The sequence below is a fragment of the Galleria mellonella genome, unplaced genomic scaffold (assembly GCF_026898425.1).
Source record: "Galleria mellonella isolate WM207_F2 unplaced genomic scaffold, CSIRO_AGI_GalMel_v1 utg28, whole genome shotgun sequence".
Taxonomy (NCBI): Eukaryota; Metazoa; Arthropoda; class Insecta; order Lepidoptera; family Pyralidae; genus Galleria; species Galleria mellonella.
Genome location: NW_026442064.1, coordinates 998370 through 1020968, shown reverse-complemented (window position 1 = coordinate 1020968; position 22599 = coordinate 998370). Strand labels below are relative to the sequence as shown.

The window sequence follows — 22599 nt, the reverse complement described above, 5'->3', positions numbered from 1 at the left end:
ATATTACTATAATGTACCGGAGCACACAACGTCTAGGAATATTTCATTGCGAGCAAGTGAAACTTTAAGGCTAAAACCTTACTACCACTAGAATCATTTATTACTCTCCTACTTTTGCATTAACACTTTATATGGCTGTTGTTTTTGTTCGAAATGCTTCATAAATTGTTCGTGTAACGTACTTTACATATGGTATGCACTTACCGGGTCTCGAAAAGTTAGCAGCGAATGAGTATTCAAACGCATACAATGTTTATTGGACATTTCATATTGTGTTGTCAACACAGTGGGCAATAGTAGTATATAGCGTGCATATAATATATTTAGATATGGGAGATGTAACATTTCCCATATCTAAATATATCTAAAACTAACAAAATTTTTCATCGTGCCTCCTACCAAATTGTTTATAATTACTCCTCTCCATCCAAAGGTTGCCTGGAAGAGATCGCTCTTAGCGATAAGGTCGCCCATTGTTTTCTCATTGTGATTATTTCTTGTAATTATTTATATTTATAATAAGTTTACTATTGTAATCTTTTGGAGGAAATAATAAAGAGTATCTATCTATCTATCTATAATAAGATAGGAAATCTATGTACACTGTTTGTACAATAGTTTTCACTTTAACATTGTAAAAACAAACCTTTATAAGTACTGACTTAGGAACTTCAAGCTCTATGATCAACCTTCGTCATAGCCTAATAACTAATTAGTAGCCAAGACAAATTAAATGACCCCAAATTAGATATGGTTACTTTGTTTTATAAATGAGTTTAATTAACTAAGCCATATACTTTTCAACTGCAACATCAGACCTTAACTCATTACTGTTACTGTCACCATAATATTGCATTGATGTCCGTAAGTAAAATTTTAGATCAATTGAATGCAAATAAAAATAAAAACCTTGAATTACATATAAACTGAAAATACTTATAGAAAGCTATATAATGTATAAAAAAATGATTGATAATGTAGGGAAAGGGTATAAAAAAATATATTCTTATTTTATCTATCCATACATTACAGTTGCTTTGCTAAGCACAAGTTTCTTCGTATAAAAAGGAAATATTAATACACTGTTATACGTTAGTCAGGAAGTTTTTTTATGACACGGGGAGCAAACTGATGGTAGGTGACTACCGCATTCACCACATTAGTTGTCCATGAATACCCGCAATACTAGAATAATTGTAGGTATGCTACCAGCCTTTAAAAAAGGAATTTATCTCTCTTCCTAAAGATTATATATTGGGTCGGAAATATAATTACTAGAAGAACATTCTAAAGCATGGTATTGAGAGGAAAAAAGTGCATTAAAAAATGTACAGTGGAAGCGTTCACTCATTGGATGGAATTTTAGTTTGTGGCGGGTTATATGATGGTAAAATTTAGCAGCAAATATCATACTGAATAATTCCACAGAATATTCCGTTCTAAAATAATACGATCGACAAATAAGGCATAGAAATGCAACGTTTCTACAAGTAAAGGGTTTTATGTAGAGTTTCCCTTTTCCTGTACTGATGAATTGAGATTAATTTACCCTTTTATTTCTATTACATTTGCCTAAATTCTACGAAACACATTCACGAATATAGAAGTTTCTAAATGGATGTGTTTGAATCGGATAATTTTGCGGTCTATTGTTTCAACTTACCCCAATGGATGACATGCATATATGTATATTCCATAATATCTTACTATTAGAATGTTATATTATTACAAATTACTTCAGGCTGATCTTGTATTTTAAGAGGAGAAATATCTACGTTTAGAAATACAAACACACCTCTACTCTTCTACATTTTAATTGCATAGAATAATAATTAGTTTCAACTACATGAATTTGTTTCTAATAATTTTTGCTCCATACTCTTCATATTGTTTCTTATTCACCCACATTTTTTTCGAATCAGCAAGCCCAGCAAACGTCGCTCCACCTAGCCAAGTAGTAACGTAACTTTCAGAAGAAGACAGTACATTAACCGGTTTTTGCGTCATATTTTGCACCTCTTCTGCTAATCTCTCTGGTAATCCTGGGACCATTGCCAGGCCACCGCAGGATACAATCGCATCATACAGTTCTAACCTCAACTCCGCATCGCATTTTAAAGCTGAAGTGACTACAGCTTCTTGAAGTGACATGTATTTGGTTTTCTTCCCAACAATTAAATCTGGTTGAAAAAACATTTCACCAGTCATAAACGCTTCTTGACTGACATCCAACTCTTCACCACTAGGCAAAGTTAATTTCCTCTGATAATTCCACCTGGACATGGCACAATCTGGTGTAACGTACAACTTTCTTTTTATGTCATCAATGATTGCTTCACTTTTTATACCGAAATCAAAGTCTCTGTCCTGTAAAGCTTCTTTCAGAATACTAGATACTTGATCACCAGCAAAATTTGTTTGCATTTGAGCATACTGTATGAGCCCTCCTTCATAAACAGGATTGATGCTCGTTGTATCGTGTCTACACACAGACCAGTGGTGCGTCCAACTCCATACAATGCTAGCACTGCTTGAGGTTGTACACATAACGCTGGTGCATTCAAAGTTTCGAAAAACACCTCACACGATTTGATCCTGGGAACAAAGTATTAATATAAACTCAAGGAAGAATTTAAATTAAGATAGAAGTTAAAGATATCCGTCTGCCTACCCCATAAAGAACTCGTCGTGTAGATAACATAGATAAATGTCGCATTACATTCGCGTGGGTGGATACTTCTTTAACAACAAAATAAATCCAGTCTTCTGAGAAATGAGTTAATACAGTTAGTATCAACAATGAAACCAAAATTCAATGAAAAGGAAATTAAACACAATTACATTGTTTGAGAATACAAATAGATTAATACTGACGAGGAAATGGAAACATTCTCTGACATTTTCCAACGTTTGGTTGTTACAATTTCACGAGATGAAATAGGTGAAACGATTTAATTAATAAATTGTTTCAGTGGACATTTGCTATGAAGAATGCAATCTATAGGAACAAAAATGAATCGCCAGATGTGTTGCTAAGCACAAAACTCGGGAACAGCTAAACTGATTTAGCTAATATTGTTTTAAACATTTGGTGAAGTCCAAAGACCAAAGTTCTTGAAATCCCATTTTTCTCTCTCCACGTCCAGCCGTCCGTTCGGTCAGCTAGTATTGCAATATAGATGTGGTTGAGAGGAATTTTGTCGCCAGTTGCCATTATTGTAACCGTAACACTTAACTAGCAGATTTGAACTCGATGTAACGAAGCCCGGGCTTACCGTCGTCTCTCCAGTTAATTAGATTTATTAATGATGTTTCACAACGAATGTTCGTATGTAAAATTCAATCCAGTTATTAAAATTAAGACGTAAGCAAGAAATGAGTTTGCTTTTAATGTAATTACCATAATTCTTGCTTTGTAATGTACTCTTTGCTTTTCTTAATAAACAAATAATCGTGCCGCGAGTGCAAAGTGATTATCCTTATTAACGTTATAAATATGCGAGTAAACTTGTTTTATGTTATCTTTCAGCATCTTAATGGTTAAATCGATCATTATGAAATTTGGTCCTTTTTACTTATGTCCTTCTGCATCTCATATACACGTACTATAAGATAGAGAAGATTAAAAGCTTTATTTCAAGCTTTATTTCCGGATCAAATGGGTAGAGAAGATCATAAGTTTTATTTCCTAGTCAGTCAGGAATAAGTAGTGGATAAAAATCCGGAAAAAAATAAAATTGATAAAAATTTACATAAATAGTACGTTTCTCTTGGCCAAAGATCCGAAATTCTTAAATTATGAGAGGGAGACTTTGTACAAAGGTCGATTGCTTGGGTACCTCTGTCCCATTCGTGTTTCTACCGTGAAGCAGTTGTGTTTGCATGGCTGTGTTTCGGTTTGAAGGGTGGGATATGGCGTGAATCTACAGGGTACAGAGGAATAACACCTGAGTCCTCAGGAATGGCAATGCATGGGGGGTATCATGGGCGAAACAGTATACTCTGTTATGTCCATGGTACTGCTCATGTCTATAGGCGACGGTTACCACTTTCCATCAGGTAGGCCGTCAGCTTGTTTGCCATTATGACGCGTATAAAAAAAAATTGAAATCTTAATAAGAATGAAACAACAATATCTGAAACTATTCGAAATAAAAAAAAATATATAGTATTACTAATTACTAAGATATAATACTATGACAGACGGACGAAAGGAAGAATCGCACTTTACACAATTCTGATACGAGAACCTAAAACCGTTGAACTGTGTAACATTCAACGATCTTAGATCGTATTTGAATCACATTATCACCTAGATTCATAGCTAAACGCTGGCCTTTGTGAGGTAACACGATTACAGAGCTCGTAATGCGTTTTGCTCCATTTTCGTAGCAGCCTTCCCTGATTGCTACGACCGTCTTACGTATCTATGAATAACTAGTAACTCAACAGACCAGATACATCGCATAAATTGTCCGTTTATACGTACCTACTGGTTTATGTTAGTCGTAAAATATAATATATAGTCACTAATGTAAATAGAAATACCCTTTGATCTCTGTCAGAGATAAGTCCACCCTTGCTCACAATATTTATAAATGCATTAACAATGCGGCCGTCTATATATAATATAATATAATATAGTTAGATATTACAAACTAGGTTTTGACCTTTTTACATATTTGAATGTATTTTACATTCTAATAAAAAAAAAAATCGTCCATCCGTTTCGTGTTTGACAATCATCATTAACTCAAATCAAGGTTGCCAACCCATGAGCCAAAGGTAGTAACTACTGGCGAAACCCCCAAGGGGGAAGCTTATGGTTAACAGTGAATAGTTGACTGATATGATGATCATGATAGCTGCGTGGTCCCGGCATAGAATAGACCACCCATTCCTTTCCCGTGGGTGTCGTAAAAGCGGACGAGGGGAGGGCGAGAGATTGGCAGCAGCGTCCCTCTCAAAACATGTCTAAAGCCTGACTGCGATTGCCAATCCGCCTGCCAAGCGTGGTAACTACTGGCAAAACCCTCCAACGGAGAGGCTTATGTTCAGCAGTGGACAGTTAAAGGCTGATATGACGATGATAATGATTACCATTAAAATCATCGTGCTAATCTCGCAACAGTGGTGTCTCGACCAGTATAAATAAATGTTACCAAGATTTGAATTAATATTTGTATACGATTAGCTTATATCCCAACTTAGAATACAGTATACCTTTTAGAACTTTGTATTGTTTAATTTAGATTAAATAACATTTCAAATCGCCGAATGGGGTCCCGCATAGAACGGGCCACCACGTCCTTTCCCGTGAGTATCGTATGAGCCGACTATAGGAGGACAAAGAATGGGCTGTAGCGTCCCTCTTAAAGCATCACTAAAAGCTTAACTGCGATCGCCAACCCGCCTGCCAAGCGCGGCAACTACTGGCAAAACTCCCGTTATGGGGAAAGCTTATGTCCAATAGTGGTCAGTTAATATTTTATAGAACGTTAATAAAATGAAAAAAAAAAACTGATTCACGCAGGCAAAGTCTCTCATAATAGTTAAGCATTATGTAAACATTAGATATATTATAGTAACACTACATAATGTGACGCATTAGAAATCTTATTAACTGTATTGGCTGAACGTGAATCAAGCCAAGCTCTGGATTTAATCTAAGCCATCCGGACTAAACGGTAAATGCTGGAAGGTTGAAATTATTAACATTAATTAGTCTTATGTGCAGTGAAGTATTAAGACTCGATTGGTCCTAAACCGTCAAAGCCATTGGTGTATCATAAATTGGAGGGAGCGAGCTACGTGTACCAAGCAGAAAGCTAATTAAGAGGGTACGCACTACATAATAAACGTACCACATACTAAAGACACGTTTAAACTGATACTGAAGTGCTTTAGTACAAAATTAGAAGGCCAATAATTGTATTTTTGCGGATTTCCATTAGATTTACTAGGAGACTTTATACAAAAGTCGATTGCTTAGGTACAGCAGCAGGTGAAGCAGTTGTGTTTGCATGGCTGTGTTTCGGTTTGAAGGGTGGGATATGGCGTGAATTTACTGGGTACAGAGGAATAACACCTGAATCCTCAGAAATGGCAACGCATGGGGGGCATCATGGGCGAAACAGTATACTCTGTTATGTCCATGGTACTACTCATGTCTATAGGCGACGGTTACCACTTTCCATCAGGTGGACCGTCAGCTTGTTTGCCATTCTAAGTTGTATAAAAAAAAATATTCCTATAATTATTACAAAAACATATTATGTTCACTTACATATATACTTATTTCTTTATGCCACTTATATGTTATGTAAACTAAAAAGCAATAATACTCAATGGCGTTAATAACACATAAAGCATGAGGAGAGTGAAGAAATTTGACATTTTAAAAACCTTATAATATTAAGCCAGTTTGGCATGCATAAAGAATTAACATTATTTACAATTTACAATAACAGTTCATGTCTGTAAGTTACAATAATTACAACCTTTCGTGACATCACCTACGTTTGAATATTATACCCAATACAAAAAAAAATGGGGAAAGCGAATGAAATGAATTTACTCAACTAAGTTTTATGATGCAAGCAATTTACAGTCTGTCATGAAACCAGGGCAGTAGAGATCAAAGAAGGCAAGATATTTTTATTATGCATTCATAGTATGCATTTATGCAAGAGACTTGCTCCGCACAAATAGATGCGAGCTCTTAATCAATTTAGTTATGAGACGCTTTGTACTGCAACTAGATTTTAAATGCCCTTACTGGTTACTTTGTGAGATTATTATATTATTAAAATGTACGTATATAAGAAAAAAAAAAACAGAAAATCTATCGTTTTTCCTTAATAATAATTTAGGATTATGCGCTATAAAAACGTAAAAAAGTAATCCCGTAAACTGGTGGACCGATTTCAATTAAATTTTGCATGGTAGTACCTTACGTCTCCTGTCAATACTTAGATACTTTTAATCACAGAAAATTAAAGAGTTTTCATAAAACTATAATAACTTATAGTAGCTTAGTACACAACCTACTTAAGTAAAGTCACTTTGATCTAAGGCAAAGAGTGAGAACGACACGTCATTTGTTAATTTTGGTTCAGTATTCCCAGACATAAATAGGCAAGTACATACATACTATTGCATTGTATAGCAAAATAAATTCATTTCATTTCATTTCATTTCAACTAAACAGGGTTAACAAATACAACGCGGACAAAGTCACGGGTGTTAGCTAGTTTAAAATAGATATCATGCTTACATGTCGATTCACAAAACTCTCGACAGCTTCCTCTATAATTGATAGATCGATTCATACAGAAACGCCGAAATTCAGTCCCCTGATGCGCCCTCAACATTTCAACGCACGCCTATGTTACAACCAAAGATAAATTTTATAGAAATATCTTTTAGAAAGCACCAATTTACAACTGAAAATTATAAAGGGCCCCGTCAAAATTTACGCCTAAAATATGGACGGTGTTTTTCTAACCCTCATTATTATTCGAGGTGTGTCAACGATTCTGAACGAAGGGATCGCTTTTTGGTGTTGATATCGTAGATTTATTGCCTATATATTAATTTAATAGTAACTGGTAATATATATTTGAAATTTTATTGTGCTGCATTTGAGTTGTGGCCCCTCAACGTTTAGAAATCCTCGGAAAAGTGAGGTGGTTCCGTGAGGCCTGTGAAGGGCCCGGAAAGCTTCTGTGCTTCTGGGCGGAGCTGGGCTGGCTTACTAGCCACGACTCATATGCAACGAAATCCTCGGAAAAGTGAGGTGGCTTCGTGAGGCCTGTGAAGGTCCCAGGAAGCTTCTGTGCTTTTGGGCGGAGCTGGGCTGGCTTACTAGCCACGACTCATACGCAACGTTTAGAAATCCTCGGAAAAGTGAGGTGGCTCCGTGAGGCCTGTGTAGGTCTCAGGAAGCTTCTGTGCTTTTGGGAGGAGCTGGGCTGGCTTACTAGCTACGACTCATACGCAACGTTTAGTTATCCTCGGAAAAGTGAGGTGGCTCCGTGAGGCCTGTGAAGGTCCCAGGAAGCTTCTGTGCTTCTGGGCGGAGCTGGGCTGGTTTACTAACCACGACTCATACGCACAATGGTCCAAATGAGAGACTTAGCACGGAAAATATAATCTAACTTATATTTTACAAAAAAAAAATTATATTTGACCACAGTTTAAATATGATAGCTTTGTGTCTAATTTCATTGATTGCATTTACTATTATAATACAAGGAAGATTAGCAATGTATTGGGTAGTTATATTTGCTATAAAGACTATAGTTCTATATAGTTTAGGTCATATTTCAACCAATTTATACACGAATAAGGTTTTTAGTTCTACTTGATTTCTTTTGTGTATATTTTTTGAAACTATCTGCGAGTACTCTAATGATTCTTTTTAATTCATTATAAACATTACACCATTTTATAGATACTACGAATATGTATGAAATGTATGTATGAAATATTGTTTATCCTTGTTGAGTAATATAAAGATTGGGGGAAAAGGGATTGTTAGTAATGGAGACTGAGAATCCTATTGCTAGCAATATACCCAACCAGGTCGAACTCGCGGTTCTCTCTGGAAATTATCATGTTTAATTCCTGATGAATTCATCATGATGTGCTAACTGGCCTGTTTTCATTCTCATCTATCACCCTTCACTGGTGCTCCGCCAGCGTATTCCGTTAGCGCAGGCGGAGTTACCATACCATTATCACCCATCAAAAAAAAAAAATAAAAAAAAAAAATAAAGTGTTTGTATAGTCGAAGTAAAATATTTTATAAAACGAGTAGCTTCTAATCTCTGTCTCAGAAAAAAATATGATTTTGTTATTTAAACGAATGTCTCTGTTCCACTTATGTATTCTGTAACCAAAAAGTTATTTGCTGAGTTATGATTCGTAAGATATGTACAGAAAATGACTTTACTATTAAGAACTTTATGTTTCTAGAATTGACAAGATGTGAGTATTGCTTCTGGTATATAACTTTATACCTAAGTTTTAAGTATCATTAATGATTGATATTTTTGTTTCATAGTTAATCTCAAGTACCCGTAACCGACGAGCGTGTATGACAAGATTGATGAATGTGGAAGAAGCGAAAGAGGTTTGTTTGAATCGAAGCATTTGGCGTTCCATTGTTTCTGCCTACCCTAATAGGAGACAGGCGTGACAGATATGTATGTATGTATGTAGTTAATCTCAAAATATGAAATAATAAAAAAACTAACTTTTCTTCCAAAGGTGTCGTTACTGAACAAGCCAAAATCACAGCTCTGTCTTCTGGCGCCACCTTTAGCTCCTTATAAAACACGTGGTGCCATATCCTTTCCATGTTGTCCCAGTGTACTATTCGTCCATTCTGCATAGGACGACTCAATTCCAAATCTTCCATATTAGTGATGGCATCGTCTCCAATAAAAACTTCGTACGGCTCACGACCATACTTACCCTATATATTATTATTATTTTAAAAAAATCGACCATTTTGCGTCTTTTTACCAAAAATCTGTTTTCAACTACCTTGTTATGATATAAGCTATATGTATTTTGAAATACCTACGCCAATACTAACCCTTCCTTTCTCTTGGGTGTCGTAAGAGGCGACAAAGAGAATTTATTGGACGAGAGATGGGTAGCATCCCCCTTATAATGTCACCAAAGCCTACCTGCGGTTACCAAATCACCTACCAAGCATGGCAACTACTGGCAAAACCCTCCAGGGGAGGCTTATGTTCAGCAGTGGACAGTTAATAGCAGATGTGAAGATTTTTCTTGAACCACTGAGGTGGCAAACAAGCATACGGTCCACCTGATGGTAAGCGGTTATCGTAGCCTATGAACGCCTGCAATACCAGAGGTATTACGCGCGCGTTGCAGACCCTGAAGAAACCTCTTTACCCTCCTTTTGAAGATGATGATAACCTACTCCAATAACCAAAACGAATCTAACGAGATCACAGTTTTCATGCAATTTGGAATTTCAAATAAATTGAAGGTTCTAGTTGAAGGATCGCTCATGAATATGAATATCCAAATATAATTAGAACAGTTAGATTTCTTATAACACCGGATTTATGAGAAATCTGACAACGTCCATTGTCTAGATAAAAATATTTCGAGCTATATATAATACAAAAAAAATCTAGGGCACAAATCTGAGGAAGACTTTGTACAAAAGTCGTTTGCTTGGGTGCCTCTGTCCCATTCCCGTTTAAATCGTAAAGCAGTTGTGTTTGCATGGCTGTTTCGGTTTGAAGGGTGGGATATGGCGTGAATTTACAGGGTACAGAAGAATAACATCTGAGTCCTCAGGAATGAAAACGCATGGGGGGTATCATGGGCGAAACTGTATACTCTGTTATGTCCATGGTACTGCTCATGTCTATAGGCGACGGTTACCACTTTCCATCAGCTGCACCGTCAGTTTTTTTGCCATTCTAAGGTGTATAAATAATAAAGAAAGAAACTAAATCAGAAAATTTAATTTCCATATTTGAACTGACCAAGAATGGAATGCGTGAATTCATTCTCTTAAAAATAAAGGTGGTATATGAGACAGTTGAAATTAGACACCATATAATGCAAGGTTCTAGGCTCGAGACACATTGCTAGTAATGGAAAGGAAACCCTGGAACCATGGTGGTTAATTCTTCAGAAAATCATCACGGTAGACTAACTGACCTACTTTCATACCCACTGATCATCCCTCACTGGTGTTTCGCCAGCGTATATCGATAGCACAAGCGGCGTATCCATTCCATCATCATCCGTTAAAAAAAATACAAGGTTTTAAAGGGAGAGGATTGTTAATAATGGGAATTAGTGGCCCCATCGCTGCCAATATACCTTATCAGAATGACCTACAAGCTATTGCCTCTAGAAGCCATCGAAATCAATTCCTGTCAAATCCAAAACGACAGACCAACTGGCCTGCCTACATATTCACCTATCATCCTCACTAGTACCCAATTAGCATATTCCGATAGCGCAGACAGGGTTAACATTCCATTTTTATCCCCCATTACAAAATGCTCCAATCTGACTGACTATGTCCACATCTTCATTAAGTTGGTAATTCATATTAACATTTTCAAGTAGACGGGCGGATATTTAACTATGCATTACGTAATTAACGCACCTAAAACCATTTTCATAAATAATTGTCGTGAACAATAGCAGCTATTTGTACAACTAAATTAGGACTGACGATAAAACGGATTAAGCAAACATCCCCGACTGCCCGCCTACCATGAGAATAAGGGGAATGCTGCTCGCATAATTTGGTGGCTGGTAGTCGCCTTTCATACGTGGTACAACAAGATATACACTAATAAATGGAGAAGCATAGTATAGGGGTTATTTCAGGGTACCCTGCTTTTACACTATAATGATGCGTTGTTCTTTTAGTCACCTCTTAAAACATTTTGGCTAACTAGGCGTATTTAAGGCTAATCTGGAGTGGCCTTTTAAAAATGGGCATATTCAATCTTGAATTGGACATATCAAAGATCTGGAGTAGGCATGGACTATGCTGGCACCCCATATATATATATATATATATATATATATATATATATATATATATATATATATATATATATATATATATATATATATATATATATATATATATATATATATATATATATATTACTCCATCGTCATTAAGACTTCGGATCCTCTTACACGAAAGGTACATCTTTCACTATCACCTCGCTAGTTAGACTATTTGGTATAGTCTATCTAGTTTTACCTCCTTCTGACGTATTGTACTTTATCTCCCTTATAACTTCTTATTATATTTTAGAAAGTACAAAGCATGGTGTTATTTACAAATCCGAATCCAATGAACCCGGTTCAAGACATCGCCATATCTCTGTCTCTCAACATGCATTACTTGTATCCTTCATTATATGTAGTGTATGTAGGTCTACTTCGAGTTAACTATTTGACCATTTTAAATTTCTAATTAGTGAAAATGATAACCCCACTTGCGTTATCTATTTACGCTGGCAAAGCACAATGACACATAGGTGACAATAAAAGCTGGCAATTTAGCCCATCGTGACGAATTCCACAAGAATTAACAACGATAAGGGGAACTTGGAGCACCAGGAAGAACCCCGTAAAAATCGACCTGACGGCGTACATTTTTTTTTATACTATTTAGAATGGCAAACAAGCTGATGGCCCACCTGATGGAAAGTGGTAACCGTCGCCTATAGACATGAGCAGTACCATGGACATTACAGAGTATACTGTTTCGCCCATTATACCCCCCATGCGTTGCCATTCCTGAGGACTCAGGTGTTATTCCTCTGTACCCAGTAAATTCACGCCATATCCCACCCTTCAAACCGAAACACAGTCATGCAAACACAACTGCTTCACGGTTGAAACATTGCCAGCAATAGGGCCGTTAGACCCCATTGCTAACAATCTTCTTCCCCTCACTACATCTAATAACCTACGATTATTCGACTCTTTTGTTTCAATCTAAGGCACTATACTTTTCGTCGCAACATAAATATTTGGCACGAATGATGTTAGATCTAACCTGGAGATAGCTCGGTCTCCCAACAACTGTCCTGAACATTGATACGGGATGATTATCACAAGCAAACCCCGCCTTTATAGTATAACTGCCATTATCAATAACTACCACAGGCTTCTCAAACGACATAACTTTAATACTATCTGATTATTTATAACCTTGGTTGAAATATTATTGCCGTGAACAATAATAGTTACTTCATCTAATGACATGAAACATTGGCATTGACAGCTGTCAATATATTTTTTTTTGCAGGATACGCTAAAGAAACGAAGGCCATATAGCCTGCTTTGACTTAATATTATTTTTTTTTAGATTTTATAGCTAGATTTCAGATCTTAACAATATTCTTGATAAAAATATAGACAGAAAGATAATTATTAACATTTTTTAGTAATTCTATAGTGCAATGTAGGATTTTTTGTTTTATTCATCTTTTTTTCTGGGGGAACGATGTACTACTTATACAGCCTAATCTGATGTTGTAATTTTTTTTCTTTTTATGAATTTCTAAGGTTTCTAATAAAATTATTTAACATTTTTTATTAAAATAGGTATATTAGGAAAAGTAAATACAATAGTACGAAACGTAGAAAGAGGGTCGCAGGAATTAGCCTTAATCTATGCTACTAAATAACCAAAGAGACAAATGTTATCAGTCTAACATTTTATTTTATTTTTTCTTTCTATTATCAAACACTTAAAAAAAAATAAACACACTCAGAAAAAAATTAAAATAGAATACTAAATATAAATAGATTTAGATAAGGAACTAAAATTTGTGATAAAAATAAACTATTTTAAAAACAAGTTAAATAATATATTTCAAGTTAGGACAAATCATAATCTTAAAGTGTATCTCGTTGTATTCTATTAAACATTTAGATAAAATAATATCTAGGTCAGTCCATATTCTGCATATCTAACGATAAAATCCAGATCGCAAACACTTTTGTAATCGATTCCGGGCATAAAGCCAACCACATTTCTCTTCAGAAGAATTTATAACTCACGCGATGTGCTCCGGCATCTTCGTATTCCTTGCTAGTTAGCCAAAATCCTTTCATAGACCCAAGCGAAGCTAAAAGAGATCCACCGACCCATGTAGCATATTGTTTATTAGCTATTTCGTCGACATCAATTTTGACTTCGGTCTTGTTTGTTTTGAAAATCAATTCAGTTTTCAAACGATTGAGCAAGCCAGGAAACATGCTTGAACCACCTGATAAAACAATATTGTTATAAAATAACGCTCGGTAGTCTTCATCACATTTATGTATGCTTGAATAGATTATGTCTGTGATGTTTTGACAATTAAGACCCTCAAGGGAAGGTTGGAACATGACTTCGGGGCATTGGAATCGCTCTTCACCAAGAAGTATGTGTTGCCCGTCGGAAAGGTCATAGCGAACCTTGTTTTCTCTAGACGACGATTTTATTTCAGCTGCATAATCTTGAGATACGTAACATAGATCTGCCTGTGTAAAATATAAATGTTATATGTAATAAAACAAAAATATTGGTAAAATGGTAAGGTCTTCAAAATAATGGTACTATTTAGATAATTGACGAAATACCCATGAAAAAATCCAGGGTGTTTAAAAGAAATTAAACATTTTGCCGTCCAAAAATAGTTTCAGCTGCAAAAATATTTGAAAGTAAACATGTTGTGAAAAGGTTTTTACCTTTATTTGATTTAACAAATCCCTTTCAACGGCCGTCGTGAAAGAGTATCCGTTTTTGGCCATCAAATTTTCAAGGCGCACTGTTAATGCTTCACCAGTCAGCTTGGAGGTAATCGTGGAATGCTTCAAGTGGAACCCTTCAAATACAGGAGCGGCTTACGAGCAAGAATACCCGTTCTCCCAAACAACCCCGGAAGTTTTTCCGCTAGCGTGAAGCACGAGAGCTGGTGATTTCGCCAAATACAATCCTCTAACGGCGAAACTCTCAAACAATATTTCTGCCATCTTTTTCCTAAGAGCATATTAAACACTTGTTAATTTAAAGGCTGTGGTTTCATCAATTGGGAATTTATTCTATTTATAGGCAAATGTCAAATAATCAGATTTATGCTTTGACATGGTGACAATTCATTACCAAGGTACTATCATTGGATACCTAATCGGAAACGGCAAAAACGCAATGAGTTCATTTATTTCCCGTTACATACACACACACACAACCACACGTGCACGCACATACACATCTATAATCCTCTGTCCTATAACTCTCCATTTGGCTTCACTAAAAGGAATTTACTAATATAAATAAAATAAAATACAAAAAAGATATGTAAAAAAAAAAATTAAAATAAAAATGCCTTCCGATATTGTATTAATGACACACATAAGGGAGTAAGTATATTTTGTCCGTTCGGACGTATTTGAACTGCCAAACTATTGGGGACTGGATTAAGTTTTCCTATATTTACATAATCGAATAAGTTGAACCAATAAAACTACAGTGTATTGCTCAACTTCCTAGAAGATGGCCGGTGCGCGAACAGTCTGGCCAATTTTATTTTTGGATCTACGCACTAACGCAGCTTTACCCGCTCGATCATCGGTCATCATGGCTTCTAATACGCGGACGTAATTTACGAGGAATAAAACTACCTCAAAATTAGACACTGTTCTGAATTTCTAAATGATCTTTTCAAATTAGATGAATACTTCCTAAAATTATTTAGTACAAACTGTAAAATTTCTTTGTTCATTTATTATCTGATATTCTATCACACATCAATTTCATTTCATCATTAATACATTCAAAGATATTATCTACGTCTACATATATATGATATGTAATCCATCTCTCGTATGTGAGATTTATTACTTCGTTTCTCGTTAATATAATTTTTATACAATACTTTAATCATCTCTGTAGTGCAATGACATCAAAACGGCCGCTTGTAAAATTATGTCAGTTTAGTTATTGGTAACTTTTACCCCACAAACCGGTTTATTTTTCTAATAACTTATTGGTTTTCATGAAGCTCAGACATCTCAAACTTGAAAGATAAGATGCAGCAAATAGTAGCTTCTGTTGCTAGGATTAAATCACTCAATACCCAAAACCTTGATTATAAGGGGTTTTCAGAAAATTACTCTAAGAAATTAATTCTTATAAAAGGGCTCTCACTGGATACTGCAAATTAAACAAACATATGGCCCAACAAAGCTTATGCCAATAAAATGTTTGGAAATTTGGTCACAGTGAGGAAGAAACGCCGCAGCACTGAATGTGTAACTATAGCCCACTCACAGATAAACGATATATCTCCTTTGAAAAATACACTCTATGTCCTGAGAAGTCAAAAACATCGCTACAAAAAGCATCTTAAAATTCCTATCATTGATAGGAATTAGCAGCGAACTTTGGAAAATGGTGAGCACAAAAGATCATGGACAGGTGTCACAGGTCTTTTCAATAATAATCTGTTTCAATAATAATAATAATATTGATCTTCATTACTGGAGTTTTGGAAATTTTGGAAATAGATATCCACTGCTAGATAACGAATACAGCATTTGTAACTTAGATCTCCAGAACCATTTACGTTCAAGTTATCGTAAACTATCAAACCGGTAGACTTGTTATTTTATAAGGCAAGTTGTGAGATAACAGCCCCATTGTATGAAGTCGCGTAGAACAGAACTTAGAATTCTTTGTGGATTTGAAATCTAGTTATCAATATGTCAAATAGATATGTCTTTCGTTTCATACCTCGAGATTACGTTAGTATCCAATAATGTTCTTACGGATAATAAACTCAGCTGCGACATTTTTATATGCCCAAATTTTATTAAAACAGGGAAATATTTATTTCTGATATAAAAAGAAACATTTTCCTATTTTATTGCAATATTCAATTTATTACATTAAACGCAAATGACTTAAAATATATTGAAACAATAAAAAATACATTTGCATTTTTAAACTGCGTAGTGCAAAATGAGAGTAACTGTAACGTGTATTTTATTATTGCATATTGCAAGAACTTGTCAAAACAGCGTATATTTTGGCAAATCACAAATAGTACGACCTCGTGTGGTCAATGGGGTAGATGATGTTAACAAGGAATACCCCTATGTAGTAACTCTGGAAACGATAAATTTTGATCGATTATGTACAGGTACATTGATAGCTAAAAGTTGGGTGCTCTCAGCAGCACACTGTATACCTGGTAAAGTTTATAGGATAAGATATGGAAATATGACAGTACCTTACAATGCTACTAAATCTTACAGCAGAGTTCTGAAGCAGATCCCACATCCAGGATACATTGATGATGGTACTGATATATTGTTCAACGATATAGCATTATTTCTTATTGAACCAGTTCTTACAGAAACCTATGGAAGAATATCGACGGTAGATTACAAGACTTTGACTGGCAAAGAGGTAGGGTTAGCCGGATACGGCCTCACATATGACTTTGGTGTTAAAAATGAGCATTTATATCAGATTGAAGATGCAAAGAGATCGCTACAACTTGGAGATGGTCTTATACATGAAAACAAAGAGAACAAGTTCTGCCAACCTTCTCTACTTGTAGCTCCAAAATGTAAGAATATAAGACACGGCGCGAGTTTCGGTGATTCGGGAGGGCCACTATTCTATGAAAATAGGATCGTGGCAGTTGCAAGTGGTATGATCAGAGATAAACGTAACGATAGCCCATATCCGATATGCACGATGTATACGCCCGTGAGTCCATACTTGAATTGGATTCAGAAGAACATTAAAGATAATTGTAACATTAGAATAGATTACGTGTAAAATGTTTATTTAATAAACAATCAGCGTTGAATTTTCTACATAACAATTAGAGATGAGAATATTCTTTTGTAGTTTATAAGAGACAGGAATTAATGCGATCATATTTAGGTAAATTATGATAATTTAAGTGAATTATCTTGTCGACGCACTGTGGTCCCGGCATAGAATTAACCATTACTTTCGTTCTCGTGGATATCGTAATAGACAACTAAGGATAATTAATGGTTGAGGTAGCAGCGTCTCTCTACACAACAAATCCTAACAACGGTTGCTAACTCACTTGCCAAGCGTGACAACTACTAGCAAAACCCCCCAATAGGAGGAGGCTCATGTTCAGCAGTCGCCTGTTAACGGTAATATATCTCGACATTACGACCAGGTTACAGCTGCCATGGTTAAAAGTTAACTTACTTAGGTTAATATATGATTCAATAGATTAATCAGCATCTTTGTTTATACAATTATAAATTATATGAACGTTGTGCCAGTAAATACCCCTCATGCAGTGTTATCCCTGTAACATTTACTGGTCATTCCACGGGTATATCCCACACTTCTAACGGAAGCACAATCGTGCAAACCCAACTACTTGCATAGCAACAGCGCTAAGATGTTTTCTCGTTTAATTATTGTTCTTGTTTACCTATTTAATATTAGATTTTTATTATTAGAATTGTTATATAAAATACTAACCCAACCCCAAAACTGTTGGACTTGTTGTTTTAGAAAGCAAATCGTGAGGTAACAACCCTATCGTATGAAGTCGAATGGGATAGAGATAAAGAGATGGGGTCGAAGTTTTGTTGAATACTTTGTTATTCAGTTATCAAAGACATGCTTTTTTTTTCAATCATCCAAATAATATTAAAGTCAACTGCGTCATTTATATGTACATAAATATTACGACATCACAAAAAAATATTTCGCTACTTTTATAATATTTTTTTTTTAATACAGACAATGCATTGACTTTTAATAATCATATAACCACCGTTTGTAGTCGTGCATATAAATCGTTAAGCTTTGTGATAAGACAGTCGGCACAACTTCAAGATAAAGGTGCGATATTATTATTATATTATTCATTTATACGAAGCATTTTAGAATTCAATTCAATTATTTGAAATCCTCATGAAACAAAATACAAGATAATGATAGAAAGAGTTCAGAGGAAATTTGCACGTGTTCTATATAGTAAACTTTACGGCTACTATCCTTATTTGTACCCATCGCTGTTCGTATCCGGTATGGTAGGTTTAGAAACGCTCGAGGTAAAGCGAAAGTACAATTTGATGGTACACTATTATCGGTTGGTCAACGGCGGAATAGACAATCCTGCAACTCTCAGCCGTTGTTCTTTGTACGCACCCCAACGCTGCATGCGATTGCGTGCTTGTCGATTACTATCGGCTCCGCCGGTTCGCACCTGTACTGCTTCAAAATAACATTAGATATAATGGGCGATTCGGTGTTTCAGTAGCTCTCCCGAATAAAGACCCCTCTATTCTACGAAAATAGGATCGTAGCAGTTTTAAATGGTACAAATGTTGATGAACTTTCACGTCTAGATTTCAGAATCTATATGCCACATCAATTAGATATAGAAAAACATACAAGATTCCAACATTGAGACTTTTTATTTGTGTCAAAAGTATTTTTTTTATACAACTTAGAATGGCAAACAAGCTGACGGCCCACCTGATAGAAACCGGCGCCTATAGACATGAGCAGTACCATGGACATAACAGAGTATACTGTTTCGCCCATGATACCCTCCATGCGTTGCCATTCCTGAGGACTCAGGTGTTATTCCTCTGTACCCAGTAAATTCACGCCATATCCCATCCTTCAAACCGAAACACAGCCATGCAAACACAACTGCTTCACGCTTGAAACACGAATGGAACAAACAAAGTCGCCCTCTGGTACACACACATAGATACACAATATGTACTTACTTATCTTTTTCGGTTACTGAAGGATGAACAGAATGCATGACCATAGTTTCCTCTGGAGGTGCGTGAAGCTCTTTATAAAACACATGGTGCCACAGCTTCTCCATCTCATCCCAATCTTGGACCAAACCTTCCTGCACTGGCCATTTTAGACGAGATATCCCCCGGTTTCGGACAGCGTCTTTCCCGCAGTAAATTAATGGTATCCCATCAATAAGACCATCGCGACGGAATCTGAATTCGTAAAGTTTTTTTTTTTTTATAAGGAATGAAAATAGAATGATCCATAGTGGTGTACTAGAGAGGAATGTGAGAAACAAAGAATGAAGTCGAGTCAAGTCGAGGCCTAACCTAACAAATTTAGCAGGAAATAACTACGATAGAGAAGATGTCAAGAAGTTAATTCCTGTATTAGTCCAATATAATGTTTAGGGCCATTTTTAAAGAGAAATATCACAAGACATAAAAAATATCTTCACGACTTTATGGGGTAATTAGTATTTATCGATTTTGACTATCGTGATAAACGTAATACCCGTCATGCCCACATTTCACCGAGTGTATTAAAATCCAACGTAGCATGGGCCAAGTATACACTTGAGTCTTAAATTATGTTATAAAATGCAATACAGTGTAACACTGCCATAAGTCTTCGCATTTTAACTTAAACTTCTGCTTCGCAACATGATTCCTTAACTTGCAATGAATATAAAGTAGCAGGTACCTAAGTACATATTTCACTAGTATACTTTAATACACTTTTAGCCAACTTCGAAAAGGCTGTTCTTAGTTCAACCGTATTTTATTACTAGTTATATGCTTAAGTACTCTATGTGTGTTTCCTCCCACGAACACTCAGATTGTGGAATGAGCTGCCGAGGTATTCCCGAGAGACTACAGCTTGGGGTTCTTTAAAAGGGGTGTAAAGAGGTTTCTTCAGGGTCGGCAACGCGCGCGTAATACTTCTGGTAGTACAGGTGTTCATAGGCTACGGTAACTACTTACCATCAGGTGGGCCGTATGCTTGTTTGCCACTTCAGTGGTTTAAAAAAAAGTTACAATATATCCTATTTGTGTACCAAATTTCATTCAAATAGCTAAAAGACTAATTCTGTGTTATTCTTATATGAATTTTATCAATTCTTTTTAATATTTTTATATTATATCCAATTTCATAAACAGACCTCTTTGACTTTAGGGTTTAGAAAAGCCTGAATTTTTTTTTTATTCAACTTAGAATGGCAAACAAGCTGACAAATTTGAACTAACCCTACCGAGAATTATATCTGAGACCTTATTTACGATTTTGTATTATAAATGTCATTTTTGCCAATTTTAAGTGTCTCTCTAACCGATCGAATAGTTCTTGATTGCAGTTCTGGGATTCGGGATCGAATACCAACATAAGCTTTTGAATTTTCAAATTCAAACAAAACATTTGAAATAATCATCACTCGCTTAAAATGTCAGAGAGGATATAAATCAGACATCCGGTTAGTTGCCTCAGAGGCTTACATTCACATGTAAGCCTCTGACAAAAAAGAAAAGCCTCTCACAAAAAGAGCTAGAAACTATCAATACTTCATACAAACATTGTTACCATAGCGAGACTTTACAAAACTCGATTGCTTGGGTCCTCTGTCCCATTCGTGTTTCAACCGTAAAACAATTGTGTCTGCATGGCTATGTTTCGGTTTGAATGGTGGGATATGGCGTGAAATTACAGAGTACAGAGGAATAACACCTGAGTCCTCAGGAATGGCAACGCATGGGGAGTATCGTGGGCGAAACGGTATATTCTGTTATGAGCATGGTACTGCTCATGTCTATAGGCGACGGTTACCACTTTCCATCAGGTGTGCCGACAACTTTTTTGCCATACTAAGTTGTATAAAAAAATACAAGTAGTAACGTTTCAAATGGTATCATAGTATACCATTCCAACAACAGAAGGAATGACACATCTAGGGAATGTTTCTTCAGCGAAACCAGCTTTTGTGTATTGCGAACCTGTATCCAGTACCACACCAATATAGTCTTTAGACATTTTTGTAACATTGACAACTGTTTAAGACATGTTCAGTAACAACCAACTAGATTTTAGATTTAGTTTTTTTCTAGAATTAAATGGCAAACAAATTGACGCTCACTTGATGAAAATTGGCAATTGTCGCCTATGAATTTGAATAACACCAAAGATATCATGATTAATAATAATTATTTATTTCAAAATAAATGTTACATTTTAAATATAGGTAATAATAATAATAATAATTCTTTATTTGGAACAAAAACATTGGTTACAATATTATTGAAAAACGATGATATCCGCAGAAGTATAAAACTGTGTCGCGAATATCAACGCCCTCCTCCTCATTGCAGGATTCCAAAATAAACATTTAAAACGTATGGTAGCTAGTTACATTAACGAAGACATTTTGCCATATCTAACAACCAACTACAATACTAATAAACTACAATAATTAAAAAAAAATTGATAATTTAAATACAGTAGCCTACATGTTAACTTGAAAAAAAATTGTGTGTGTGTAAATGTGTGTGTGTAATAGGTAAAACTCTGCTCCCTAAATAGGTAAATCCTGTACTTTAGGATAAGCAGTGCTCTTCCCTATACGGCATATTGACACAAAATTATATAAAAAAGAAACAAAAAAAGTTAAGGTACTAATTTAATACAGTAATAATTTAATTTGTTCAAATAATATTTTGTAAATGAAATCTTGACTGTGCAATGTATGTATGAGTGTATGGAATGGATGAGTTATTGTAAAATGGCAGTCATAACCTAATATACTACTAAGATTAAACCTTCAGTTTCATCATATGTCTTACTTAATAGCCAATCACTAACAATTCTTTTGCATATATGTTTAGTTTTTGAATATATAGATAATTCCTTATTTACCTTTTTATATAAATATGGTCCCAAAAGATTTATCGAGCAAGAATGAATGGAGATGTCGGTAGGGACCGCCCTAGATGGACGTATGTCGACCAAATAGGCGACGTGCTGAAGAAGGGCCGAATTAAAAGTACCCGTAACCGGCGAGCGTGTATGAAAAGATTGATGAATGTGGAAGGAGCGAAAGAGGTTTGTTTGAATCGAAGCATTTGGCGTTCCATTGTTTCTGCCTACCCTAATGGGAGACAGGCGTGACAGATAGGTATGTATGTATGTATGGTAAATATGAATAAATGTTATGTTTCTGTTCCTTGAAGTTGCAACTTCAAATCAAAATACAGCCATACAAT

General features: G+C 35.5%; 1 protein-coding gene and 2 pseudogenes across 1 annotated transcript in view; 1 reads left to right on the top strand and 2 right to left on the bottom strand.

Moving 5' to 3' along the window:
* LOC113517853 (dipeptidase 1-like) overlaps nt 1–22599 on the top strand; it is a 273938-nt gene that overhangs the window by 170110 nt on the left and 81229 nt on the right. The window lies entirely within an intron of this gene.
* On the bottom strand, nt 1843–13416 carry LOC113517856 (uncharacterized; annotated as a pseudogene).
* LOC113517852 (uncharacterized) lies at nt 13426–21436 on the bottom strand (annotated as a pseudogene).